Source organism: Aethalodelphis obliquidens, unplaced genomic scaffold, assembly GCF_003676395.1.
Source record: "Aethalodelphis obliquidens isolate GAN/ISIS:26980383/991018 unplaced genomic scaffold, ASM367639v1 scaffold3, whole genome shotgun sequence".
In the NCBI taxonomy this organism is placed as follows: Eukaryota; Metazoa; Chordata; class Mammalia; order Artiodactyla; family Delphinidae; genus Aethalodelphis; species Aethalodelphis obliquidens.
In genome coordinates, this window is record NW_020837947.1 from 20,604,247 (window position 1) to 20,617,606 (window position 13,360).

Genomic DNA, 13,360 nt, shown 5'->3' on the forward strand with positions numbered 1-13,360 from the left:
ACACACACACACACACACACACACACACACACACACACACACACACCTCCCTCATTCACCCACAGACTGTCATTTAAGAGCTTGGATTACCAGTTTCGGTGATTACCTAGCTCACATCAAAAAGCTAACTGTTCTATCTCTGTTCGTGTTTGTGTTTTGCAAACAGAATTTATGCAAACGGAGTCTCTCTTTAGGTCGCGTGGCCTTCTCTGGAGATGAGGCCTGAGGGAAGCCCCAGGAGTTACAGCTCTCAGTTCATCATACGGTAGTAGTTTACTGGGTGTGAACCAAGAAGGGCAGTGCGTGTAGCAGACCTCCTATCATCAGCAGAACCATTAGGTTGAGAATAGAGTGTCCCAGTGGTGTAGGTATGGTGACACGAAAGAAATTGCAGATTAAGTGAGACCATCGCTTGTGGGATTGCAGGCTGGAGAAAGAAAGGGAGAGTGAGCGGGCCTAGTTTATTTATGGAATGTCGGGGGGCGTCGTGGCTCAGCAGGCCCTAGAAGCGGAGGACTTCCCTCAGCGCTTGTTTTCTCCCTCTGACCTTGGATGAACTAGCGAGCAGTATATTATGCCGGGTGATTGTGCTGGTCTGTCATGGTTAGCATTCTGGACTGTCACTGGAATGTAGGAAACGGATGAATTTGAATTGAACCATGAGGTGGTCTGCCGGCCCTCTCCTTGTCTCGAGGAAACCTGTCGCTGTTTGTCTGGGCCTGGCCTAATGAAAGCAGTGGAGGGAAAGAGAGGTGGGCCTTTGATCTCTTTGTTGCAGCTGCTCCCTGGGAACTCACTGAAATCAATGCCCTGTTTTCCTGAAGGAATGAATGGCTCTGCCTAACTAGCTTTGTGAAGCCGTGGGGGAATTCACTGCCTCTGTTTATTGACAGCTGAAAAGGAGCACATGGGGTGGAATGGACCTTCTTGTGAAAACCAGGCACAGGGAAAATGAGACCTCAGTTTAACACAGAGGAATTTGGAAATTCACCCCAAAGGAGACGTGGTTTCTCATGCTTACATTAGAATTACTCAAGTTTGGGGCTAGTGTGTAATGGACAATGGAGGTTCTGTCACAACTGTGTTATAAGTAGGAATATGATATGCATAATAAATGATGTTAAGTAGAAGTTGATTCAATACCCTCCTTATTTTTTTTAAACACAGAAGTAGAGAAAGACAAATATTAACCATGATATAATCAGGTGATTCTTTTATTTTTGCTTTAAGAAGAAGAGAAAAAAATTGATACTTATTTTAGGCATTGTTAATATGATATCACTACGTCTCTAGAATGTGTCTTTCATTCATTTATGTTTCAAAACATCTCTGAACTTTGTATCTGTTTCATTCACGTAGGTGTTTGTGCTGTTCTGGATTGTGTGTGTTGGGTGGAAATACTACAAATCACGTTTAGTTTTGAAATGTTTATTCTTGGGATATTATAACTGGAAGTCAGTGTCAAACATAAATGAAACTGGCTTGTAGACCAATTTAGCACTTGCGATGAGAACGGTTCACAAATCCTAAAATTACTGTCTTACGTTTGACAACACAGTAAAGAAAAAGTCGAGTTTATCACAAGGAAACATCACCATACCTTCTTTTATCTCTCCCCTCACTTGCTTGATTTCCCAGAAAGAATTTATTGCTTTTTCCTTTGGCCCTCAGCCCTTTGTGCACACCTCTATTATAACACTTAACACATTGCCCTGTAGCTCTTTGTTTAGGTATATTCTTTTAGCTGGAAGTAAAGCAGCTGTGTCGTATTCATTTTTATATCTCCAAACCCAGCAAAGCTCTTGGCTCAGTGAATGTGTGCTGAATGAATGGGGATTGATAGCTCCCTGTACATTACTTTGAATGTAATTACTTATCCAGGCTTCAACTGCAAATACTACATTTAGGGAAACCTGATTGATCTATTGTTACCTGATTGGTGCCATAGCTTTTTAAAATCTCTCCTTTATGGAGGATTATTAAACAGTTTTTCAATGTGGCAATGGGCAGTCGTCAGCCTCTGAACAGGAGGCATAGAAAGTGTATGGCATTGTCCTTTTCAAATCCAAGCTCTCTTCTTTTAATATTCGTTTAAAAAAATAAGTCTCAGCACAGTGTTTAGGTATTTTCAGTAAGAAGATGAAAAAACTTTTAATTTAGAGTTTTGTAGACTTTCACCTGACCAGCTTTAGTGATTGAGATGGATAGACTTCCATTTTCAAGTTTTAATTCTATGATGTAATGTGAAATAATGCAAAACAAAACCTTTGACAGTTTCTTTAACCAGCTTCACCACCACTGTATGTTATGAACCTCTTGTCAAAGGAAGCAAGCACCTTTACTTCTAAGTGAAAAGTGTGTAGGGGAAATGTTGATTCTAGAGTACTAACTCCTGTGATTTCACAGGACCCTGGGACAAGCCCAATTTCTGAGTTATTCTCACGTTAAACCCGATTTCTTTTTAAACCAGAGCTTTAAGTGGGAAATAGTTGTCAACATTCTTTGGGAAAAATAACATCTTAAAATCATAATGGAAAACTTTAGAAAAGGTGAGGGCAGGGGAGAGGTAAGTAAGCACCCAGGTACAGAAACTGGCTAATGTTTTATTCTCCATGTTATTTTTGTTTTTACCACAAAGATTACGTTAAAAGCAATCTGTTTGGTTTTCTGTCTTGATTAAAAGTAGGGATGAAGTTTAAAATACAGGTTTCCAAATTTACGAGTCGTGGTAGCCAGTCTTGTAGAGGGATAGGTGCTTGTATGGGTCATACAAATGGGGTCGATTCGGCAGGTTGTGACTCTGCTGAGATTTTAGATTTCTTACAAAACAGGAAAATTACCATGGCCTTGATCATTGATAGACTCTCGCCCCTGTAAGTATTAAGTTGTAGATAAGAAAGCTGTAAGCCTCTTGCTTAGGTTTTATAACTCGGCTGCTCAATCCTCCCAGTTTCTGGAAGTAATTTCGTGTGACATCATACCAAAGTCGGGAGGGGTAGAGGGTGGAAGGAGAAGGAGGAAATCAAACGACACTTTTCCGTTTGATGTTTCAGCTTAAAAGCGGTGAGGCATATCTTGTCTACATTGATAGAACTACATACAGGCCCCAGGGAGTGACTGTAGTTAAAAGTTGTGTTCTTGCTGTGTTTATAGAACCAGATAACGTCAACTACATGATCCTCCATAAAAGAGTCCTTTTCTCGGGCCTGAAGACTGTTGTCGTATACAAGAAGAATTTCAAGTAATTTAAGAGTCAGACCCTCAAAATACGTTTGGGGATCAACATATATTAGATCTTTGTATTTATGTGTGTGTTTATCTCCATAGACAAACTTCCTAGCAGAAAGATACTTCCCTCTTAGACAGCTTCCCATCCATCCAAATGAAGCGGCCCTAATACAGGCTGATCTAGTCATTGAAAGGGAAACATCCTCCTTATGGGTTAGGTTGAATTACAAGAAAGACGGGTATGCTTACCGTCAACAAGTTCTGCCCTTCAGGCCTCTCCTCTGAGTAATAAGCTTGTCTTTGAAAAAATAAATTGCAGTTAAGCAAAGGTTCCTTTTGGTTTTGGGTTTTTTTGTTTGTTTGTTTGGTTTGGTTTTTGTTTGCCTGTTTGTTTGGTTTGGGCCTTTTAATGGTCTTTCCTTGCTCTTTGTCATCTTTTTCCCTCTCTTCCCCAGTGCACCCTCAGCCCTGCTTGGGTACCTGCTTCCTTTTCCTAAAGGATAACGTTCTTAGTTGACCCTTTTACAAAAGGTTCTGATTATCATCTGATTTCTTCCTGAGGCTCTGAGAAATTTTCACGTGAATTGGGGTCTCTGGAAAAGAATTGCAAATACAGGAGTACACCTTGCTTCCCAGGTGCCGTGTTCAGCACTTCACTCACGTTAACTCATTTAATCCTCAAAAGGCTTTTAGGCTATAGGTATGGTTATCATCTCCATTTTACAGGCGAGAAGCTGAGGCAGAGAGCTGTTCAGCAAGTGGTGTGAGGTTTCTGAGTGGCTCCAGGTGACACCTGGATCTGAATGTAGGCATTCTGACACCATGGCCCCAGCTCGTCACCACGTCACCACATTGTCTCTCTCAAACTAAAAATCCTGTAAGAACTTAGAGGTGTGTCTCTGGAAGGTTGGAATATAACACGATGGCATATTGACGGAAAGAAGTTTTTGATCCTGGCATTCCTGAACTCACATTCTGTATATAAATGTCTCCTAACGCAGTATCGGTGTGGTTTTTCTCAATGCCTTTTTTTTTTTCTTTAACCTTTTGACATTTTTTTCCTCTTCTAGGATTGCTCTCACATCTGATGTTTCATGTCACATCTGAAACTCCTCTGTACCTCAAACTTAGAAAGGTAAGTGTGTCTCCGCTACACCCTCTGACTTCTGCCCAGGCTGCTCTCTGTGGCCAGCTGTGAGTCTGTGTTCTCATTCTCCTACGTTAGAGCACACGCCAAAGCTTCCCGCTCTCCACGGTAGAGGGGGTTATGTTCCAGAAAACACTTGCTCTCCGAGAATTTTCATTTGAGGAACTGCAGACCTTGAGGGAAAAATTACGGCTGGGGAATATGAAAGCCTATTTTTTCCTCTTTAGAAAAATCAAGAGAACATGCTAAGAACTGTCATTGATACTCCTATAACTTTAGAAATAAGGGGCACTATACAGATGCCTTTTATTTATCATGACTTGTTTCCTAGAAACTTGTGATCTCCCTCCCTGACACTTAAAAAGACGTTTTCAAAGAAAAACAAATTAATGCTAGGGGAAAATTGGGGGTATGAGACTCCATTTAGAATCGTATTTAGTATGTTGCATCCATGACAATTCAGTCTCTAAATCATGCTCCTAAAGTCATAATGTGAGGTGATTCTCAATTTGCATATATTCTGTCCAAATTTCCTAAAATTATGAAATAAGTATGCCTCTAAATCCAGTGGAGGTAACCTAAATTTGCCCCTAAATTTGAGGGAACTCGTGGTCGACAGGATCCCCAATATTTATCAGAAGTTTTGATTTTTATTTTTCTCCATCATACATATAGAGATGATGATTTGTTTTAAACGCCTGTTTCAAAATAGTGACACCTAGTCATTAAATTTCATATCCAGCATTTGGGTTGTTCTTCTCCTGTGACGTGTATTCGTTCTCTGTTTAAGCCCATTGCCGTCTTCACCCCAAAGGAACCCTCCCCCTACTTTGCAGCTTTAGTGCTACCAGTGTTGCTTAACCATAACTTTTGGCCTCTCTCCACATAGTTTTTTGCAAAATGTCCTTGACTGCAATATGCCGTATTTTTTTATTCCAGTCTTCTTTGTAAGTTTTCTTATATCCCATTGTACACTTGAGTTTTTTTGGTTTTTTTTTTTTTCTCCTAAACTAGATGAACCACTTCCAAATTTATTTTGCTCTTGGACTGACTTCTAGAAAGGCTGTCCACAGCTGCTCCAGGTGAAGGGCCAAAGTGAAATATTAGATGTGTGTGTTTAAATTCCTGTTCTCCAAATGGTTCTAATTGAAATTAATCCACTTCCCCACTCATACATTCAAAAGAAAGATTCTAGCAACATCCAAATGTGCCAGAATCACTTCTGTATATCATTTGGGTGACTTCATGATACCTGTAAGACCAATTCATGCCAGGCCTATTTGTAATTGTTTCCTCTAGTTAAATGTGACATTGCCATTAAAAGCACAGCTAATAATATTATACTGCTTAAGAATTTAAAAATCTTTCAAATACATGACATACAAAGTTTTGAAGCAGGCAGGAAATAATTAGAAACTTCTTTTACAAGTATGTGTTAGAGAATGGAATTGTGTCATGATCCAAATTAAAGAAAGATTATTGAAGTGAACCAATAATTCATACTTTCTGTTATATGTATTGTATTCTGAAACAGGTTATGAATATTTCCTAGTTGTGAACTTACCCAGTGTATAAAATCATTCTTGATACTTACTAAACAGGCCACATCTACCTTGTACATAAACTTCAGACTCTGCCCCAGTCATTGTGCCCCCGTATGGACATACGTAATGCATAATCTTACAACAGCTCTGCCAGGTAGAGAGATGTAAGCATGAAGAGAAGTTAGGGAACTTGCTTAAGGTTACCTACCTGGCAAGTAGCAGAGCAGTGTTCCGACCTAGAGCCATGTGACTCCAAAGCCGCTGCTCTTTGCACTCCACCAGCCCATCTTTCTTGGACTTCCTCCAGCAGAATAGTATCATTTGGTTAACGTTTTTTAACTAACTGTAGGAACACAACCTAGTATTAAGTAGAGTATGCTTCTAGTAAAAGAATAAGGGAGAGTAAAACACATTATCATACCACTTTGAGGTAAGGAAAGTTACTATCCAAGAAATAGCATTAATTTTTTTTTTTTTTTTTTTTTTTTTTTTAACTTCCTTGACTCCCTGAACAAACAAAAAGTTAAAGTGAAGGCCGTTGGGGATGAAGGGCATTGGGGGGGTCATCATATAGGAGGGTGTTAACTATTGTGGGTACAATTAATAAATAAAGCACATATCTCTATCAATGTGTTTAAAATAGTGTTAGGAGTTATGCGTGTTTATACTATGACAAAGTGTACTTTATTTGGGGAGTAACTTAATTGATCCATTATGTGGCATTTACCAAGGTAATTCTTCCCTTTTTGTTTGAGCACAGGAATTAAAAGTGATTCATAAAACAGACGCACACACACACACAGTCAACGTGCAAATTAGAACCACAGTAGGGTGATCATCATTTTTTGTTGTTTCCCTAAAATGGTTCCCATTTGCTAGTTCCGATTCAGGGGAGATTTAGAGCTCCCTGTCAACACTCAGCTTTACAGAGAAACTTCAGTGTTCAGTTATTGCTGTTAGTCTTTTTTGTGCACAGCTTTAAAAAATTGTTTTCTGTGTTTTTTCCTATGGAATTACTGATTTTAATGTATAGAATGGATAAATGCAGGAGCATTATCTGTCTGCCTGCTGTCTGAGGTCTCTTTCTATAACGCGAGCCCTTAGCATATCGCTCTTCTGATTAAAAACTTGCAGTGGATCAGTCAGGACTCTTGGTTGCAACTGACGGAAATTAATGGGACCATTGAAGAATTCCAAACAGCCAAGTGACGGGAGCATATTTGCATGTTAGAAGAATCACTCTGACAGCGGCATTGTTAGAATGAAGGGATGAAGGGGAGCCAGTCTGAGAACAGAGAGGCTGAGGAACCAGTAGGGATCTCGGTGTCCAGTGCGTAGAAATGTCCCTTTACTGATAAGCTCTTTACTTGCCAGGCTAGTAGTAGTTTGAAGGAAGCCACGTGAAAATTGAGTTCTTGGCCAGTAGGGTGGGCCGGTCCCCATCGTCCAGCACACCCTCCACCGCCACTAAGTTTTGGGGCACCACAGGTAGGAAGGTAGCCTCCGGCACGTGGTTGCCCCTGTCGGATGGTGAGGGTTGGGGCTGAGCCCTGTGAGTGCTCATTGACTGCCCCCTCCTCTCTTCCATCTGGGCTCCCCCATCTGGTGTGAGAAGGGAAGCAAGTGTCAGCAGAGGCCAGACCCTTAGGAGAGGAGAGCGGCCCTGCACTCTGGTTTTCCGAGCCTCTGTCTGCTTGCTCAACGCACCCTAACTTCCAAGTTCCCTGTCTGGGGGTTTTCTTCTTGGGCACCGTTTAATACCAAATGCTCATTTTCCTAATAACCGAAGCAGAGAGGGGGGCACTGTCTTGGCCCGCCCTGCCTCTGTGATGGGGCACTTGCTCCCCAGATATCTCCTCCTCTCCCGGGTCTGTCTTCCCTGTGGATGCGCAGACTTAGTGGGTGCTAGTGCAGCAGGAAACTGGGGTCCCCTATTTGCTGATTCTTGTATGTCTGAAATGCTTCCAACCAGAACTCCCTGTTCCAAAAGTTCTAATCTCGGCATACTGGCTGATACATCTTGGCTTATCTAGAATCCTCTCTGGCTTTCATCAGGGCCTTCATAAGCCTCATCCGAAGTCTCAGATATTCAGCCACAGAATTTAAATGGAATTTGTTTTGAGGACATGACTGACCCCAGAGTCCAAATCCCTGTAGACATTTGGGGTCACAAGGACCTGCCGTTACTGCAACGTCTCTGAATCAACAAATTTGTCACATTTATATCGTTTCTCCTCCCTGACACCACCCCAGTTTCCAGCACACTCTTATTTCCATCTTCTGGAAACCAACAGTTTCCAGAACTGTTGGAAACAGTTGGTTTCCAAACTGATGGAAACTCTGTCCGGGCAGCTGGTCTGGGAGGCTCGTCCAGGCTCAGAAGCGGCGGTGTCCTGGGCCTCAAGATTCTAGCAGCACTGGCCTCTCTTTTCTCTTCCTAGTAGACTTCTGTTTTTTCCTTTGGTTTTTAAGCAATTCAGAGTTTAAGATAAAGGCCTTAAACTTTCTCTGTCTCTCCCTTTCTAGGTATTTGCATAGGAATCAGAGGCGTTAATCTTGTGAGTAAACTCTCGACATCTGTACTTGTTTCCTTCCTTCCTTCCTTCTCTACCTGCCCCCCGGGACTAAAGCACAGGACAGCTGCCAGGTCCCCAGCACCTTTGCAGAATCCACACTCCTCTCTACAAGAGGAGGGGTGGTGGCATTTTTTGAAAAATAATCTGGCTCCCATTGTGGCAGTTGAAGCTAGTCTATAGCACAGATGCACACAAGTCTGTGATTCTTTGCACCTTACTCAGGCGCCCCTCACAGGTCTGAATCTCATTCCACGGTGTCAAGTATGCAGGAAGTACTCACTTTTGTATTCCCCATGCCGTCAACCTAGAGAGAAATTTCATTGCAGTCATTTTTAGGTGTCTCCCTTTCCCCCGTGGAGTGTGTGTCCTAGAATCTGGAGACTTCCCTGGCACCCGGTAGGTGAGGACTGGTCTTTGGTATATGACAGTGGGGTAGTGGTCTCTTGAAGCCCTGCCACTCTTGCCCCAGGCCTGGCCTCCCTGAGCACACCCACAGCTGTCCTCTAGAGGGTTCTGCCCTGCCTTGGGGACAGAGCTGTGCCAGGGCCCCTTTTCCTTTCCAGCCCCGGGAGCTGGGGGTGGAGGGGACAGTGTCTTTTTCTCTCCCTCTTACCGCTCTCTCCTTCTCTCGACCCTGAAATTGGGCAGAGTCTCCTCACTGGGTTTAGATGTTAAGAAAGACAGACTGCTTCTGCCGTCATCTGGGCTAAAATACAAGGAATTACAAAGCTGCACCTGTTTTAAATGAGCTAGAAAGGATGTTGGGAGGACAAACGAAGTAACATTCCAGAGTTGTCCTGCTGCACTGATTTGGAGGCTGTAATGAAGGCAAAACATCACCCAAACACTGGTAACTATGGAAATGAAGAGAAGGAAACAGATTTGAGAGACAATAAGCTCGAAGAATCTGTATAGCTTAGTCAGTGAGTAAAATCTCGTATGCCTCCAGAGTTTCTAACTTTGGAGCAGCTGGGAAGCAACACGGTGAAGAGACTGACTATTAATAATGTGGACTCTCAAATCCCACACTCTGGATGCAGAGCCCGGCCCAGCTGCTTGCTGACTGTGTGACCGTGGGCAAACTGGCGTCACTCCTAAGCCTCAGTTTCCCCATAAGTAAGATGAGGTTAATGCTTCCTCCGCATACGGTTGGTTGTTTGGAGCATTAAGTAAAGTGATTAAAACAACGGCCATGACCTGGTGAGCATCCAACAGACGTTAACTCTTATCCCATAGTGGTGCCAGTGGCTAAAATCGCTGGTGGCGGAGGAGCAGGCCTGGCGGGTTAGCCGTGCGGAGCCCCTTCTCTAGGGTAGGTGACCTTCAGGGGCACTGACGATATCTAAGCTGAGAGGTGCAGGAGGAAGGTAGATGGATTCGCCTGAAATATGAAAGAAGTTCAGGATTGAAGATAGAGATTTGGGAGGTCTGTGACCCCAAGGAGTAGTTGAAACCCTGGGTGGTGACTGAAGTCCCCCAGGGATTGTGTGAGAGAAGGTAGAGGGCCAGGTGCCAGGCTCACAGATCTGTTCAAACTCTGAGCAACCCTTTCACAACATGCTCCTGTCGTCTTCAAAACGACTCCATTGCTGTGAAATGAATAATGAATGTCCTGTTTACGGTCTCCACTTCAGAGGTATAATCTCAGTCGCGGTGATCCAGCTCCCCGAAGTAAGACTTAGCTGCCTGTGATCTGCCAAATCGGGTGGGCTCCTTTCCGTCTGGAATTACAGTCCTTAGAAAATAAAAAACTTATCTGGGAGGCTTTTCGAAAACAGGCCCTGCACATCCTCAACCCAGAGGAGTCTTTCGCTGGAAGCCGAGGCAGGCCTCCCTGTGTCCAGGCTCGCCCAGTTCTTTCCCACTCAAATCATTTGAAATAAAAAAGTCAGTTTGAAGAATTTACTTAAGCAAAATCAGGAGTAGCTCCAAGTGAATGAGCTGAAACTGGAGGGAAATCCCTTTGTTCAATTCGGGTTTCAGTGAGCGCTCAGCAGGCAGCTAAACCAGTTCATTAACAGAGAAAAAGACGCGTTTCTCAAAGCGGCTCAGAAGCTAATGCTTAGAAAAACAGATTGTGACAGCAGAAATGCGTTCTAGAAATCGTAACGCTCTAGATTCAGGAAACTTTAGTTTTTGTCATCACTGAATAAACAAATCACTTCCCCCTAAATATCTCCCCTTTATTTAAGACAATTCCCTCTAACTGATCTGTTTACCGTGCACCAATCCTCGTTCCTAGAAAAATGTGATTTTTCTTCCTACTCTGAAGCTCAGAAACAAGTATATCTAGAAATGTTTAATGTTATTGGGTCATTTAAAAAAAAAACGTATTCTTTACAAAAAAAATAATAGAATTGACATATTGAAACCTTTTCTCTGTGATTTCTGAAATCCAAATTCTGACCTGAAAAACCATTGTCTGCAAGTAGCATCCCGTCACATGCAGACGTGTTATTCTTCCTAGCTGCCTCTGCGCTGCTTTATTAAACTGTTGTACACTGCGCATGATTTTTCCCCTGGGGCCACGCATGCTTTCAGGTTCTCTGTTGCATTGTTAACTATTTAAGCATTAAACTGGGGCTGAGATGGCAGGTGGGAAAGGCCGAGGGACTTGATCTCCTCCCTGCCAGAGTTCTCCGCTTTCACTAGTGCTGCTTACATTGAACGGCTTAAGAATAAGCTCCTGTGTGAGCCCTCGGAGGCCAAGGAGTATTGTTGAATTCAGAAAGGAATCTCTTTCTTTTAGTGATAATTTGAATATTTTGACAATGAAGCTAAGCTACTCCACTGCCTGGTTTGCGTACTTCATGTCATGTGCGCCCTTTCTAGTGAAGCAGAAGAGAGCCTCTGCCTCTCTTCATAAATTCATAAATTGGTATTGTCCATTGATGAGATGGGTAGGAGCAAAGGAGGAATCATCCAGAAGAATTGCACTCTCTTGCCTTAATGTTTTTTACAGCTCTTAAAAAAAATTAATATAGGCCTTTGGAGACCACCCAGTTAAACCACCACGATAAAGGTTGAGTATTTTGAGAAGAGAGCTTGACCATGAGGATAATTTGTGAAGTGTTTATGCATCTGCAAAGCAAGGAGTACGTTTAAAACAAATACTATGGGTGATTCAGAGAACCTACTCACCTCCAGTATTTCCCCTAAATTGTGGTGGATTATTTTAAAACTTTAGTTGTCTGAAAATGGCCTTAATTTTCCTGTTTTTAACTTAATTTTCCTGTTTAATAACTTATTCAAAATAAATGGACATAGCCTTTTTGAGCAAATTAAGAGAAGAAAACAGGCAACCAAGTGAATAAATCGCTTAGGTGAGATATAATTGGCTGTTACATAATAGATTTACCTTTGTACCAGTAAAGAGAATCCCGAAAAGCTTCCCCCCTAAGAGGATTGACTGGTTAGAATAGTCTTAGTTGGAAGAAGCCAACTTTTATAATTGATTGGTGAACAGAGATACCCGTTTCCAAATGCTCACCAGGGATCAGTGGTGGGAAGCTGGCTGTAGACCTTTCTGGAGACTTGGTGAAAACATAAGTTCCCAGGGCCCCAGCGACGCTGTCAGTCAGTGTTAGTTTGTACTGTGGCCTAGGAATCTGTATTTTTAAAAGATTGCCCTGGTAATTCTAACGTATAGCCAGGTTTGGTAACCATGGAACTGTATATGCAAATTGGAGACTTCACCTTTTCACCCTGCACGGTTGATAAATCTATATGAAGATATGAAGCTTTTTATGTGAGGCTTTTGTTGAAAATGAATGTCTACTGTTTATTGCTGATTTTTTTCAATTCATAATTTGTTTTAGGTTCTGTTATTACATAGACTTGCATACCCGTTTTATGGTATTCTAATACTGTTGATTTTTTAAAAATGCCATTTCCTCTGAGTTCTATTTTGAATATTTTATGTAAGCAATTTCATGGTTGTTGTTTTTTTTTTCTACTTGCAGAAAGCAGGGGAAAACAACAGGGTTTTTCTAATCCAGTTGCAAGTAGGACAAAGGATATAATATAAATACTTAAAGATCTTCCTGGGCAAGATTACATGAGACGTTGAAAACCTTTTAAGTTACAACATTATGAACTTCAGCACACCTTTTAAATATATCAGATGATCTAAATGTTACAGACTTTTGCCATATGGTGTATCTGAGACATTTAAAAATTAAGGGTGGTGGGTCTACTGACGTATTATACTGTAGGATTTTAACATCTGAACTTGATCTATCGTCTATTAAAATGCCTAAAAAGCAGGAGAAAATCTCCTCCACACCTTAGCAGTTGTGTATGTGTTTGTGCTCTTGAAGTAAGCAAGCTCAAGTTGCCACGTAAGCGGGGGTGGGGGGCAGGGGGAGTGTTTTTCTAGCTTCGTTCACTTAAGGTGTGCAAGATCTCTTCTTACAGGTTTGAAGCCTCAAACTTCTGAGAGGTCTCCCTGACTGCCTTGGAGCTGATGTTTCCTGTCGCCGAGTAGGTACGCAAGCAATGATCGCTTTTAAAAATTACTTCTATCTGAGCATGTTTATTAGTAATTGCTTGTAAACACATAGTAAAAGAGGTCAAGGACATGCAGGAGGTTCAAGGCACTTCAAAAAGCCTCTGGTAGAGAAGAGCTACATTTCCCCCTCAAACTGTGAAATACCTTAGAACAGAATTCTTTTGACCTTCTCTTTTTAAAAAGCAAATTAGTATCCTCTGTGTTTCGGGGAATCAGATCCTGCAGTTAACAACTTCTCATATCCTCTGCCTTCCCCACACACAGCCCCCGTAATATCTGCAGATCTCTGGAATTTTCTGCTGACAACGCCATCAGTTCAAAAGCTTTAAAGCTGCCCTATCTTCACTCCTCACTT

General features: G+C 42.1%; 1 protein-coding gene across 13 annotated transcripts in view; it reads left to right on the forward strand.

The window, feature by feature from the left end:
- PLAGL1 (PLAG1 like zinc finger 1) overlaps window positions 1–13,360 on the forward strand; it is a 100,083-nt gene that overhangs the window by 65,118 nt on the left and 21,605 nt on the right. For 9 of the 13 annotated variants that reach the window (XR_003428323.1, XM_027084536.1, XM_027084583.1 and 6 more), the window contains 2 exons: window positions 4,299–4,363; window positions 8,446–12,981. The gene's annotated coding sequence lies outside the window, so the exon portion shown is untranslated. The remainder of the gene's footprint in view (window positions 1–4,298; window positions 4,364–8,445; window positions 12,982–13,360) is intronic. The other 4 variants (XR_003428324.1, XM_027084566.1, XM_027084524.1 and 1 more) reach the window with 1 other exon arrangement.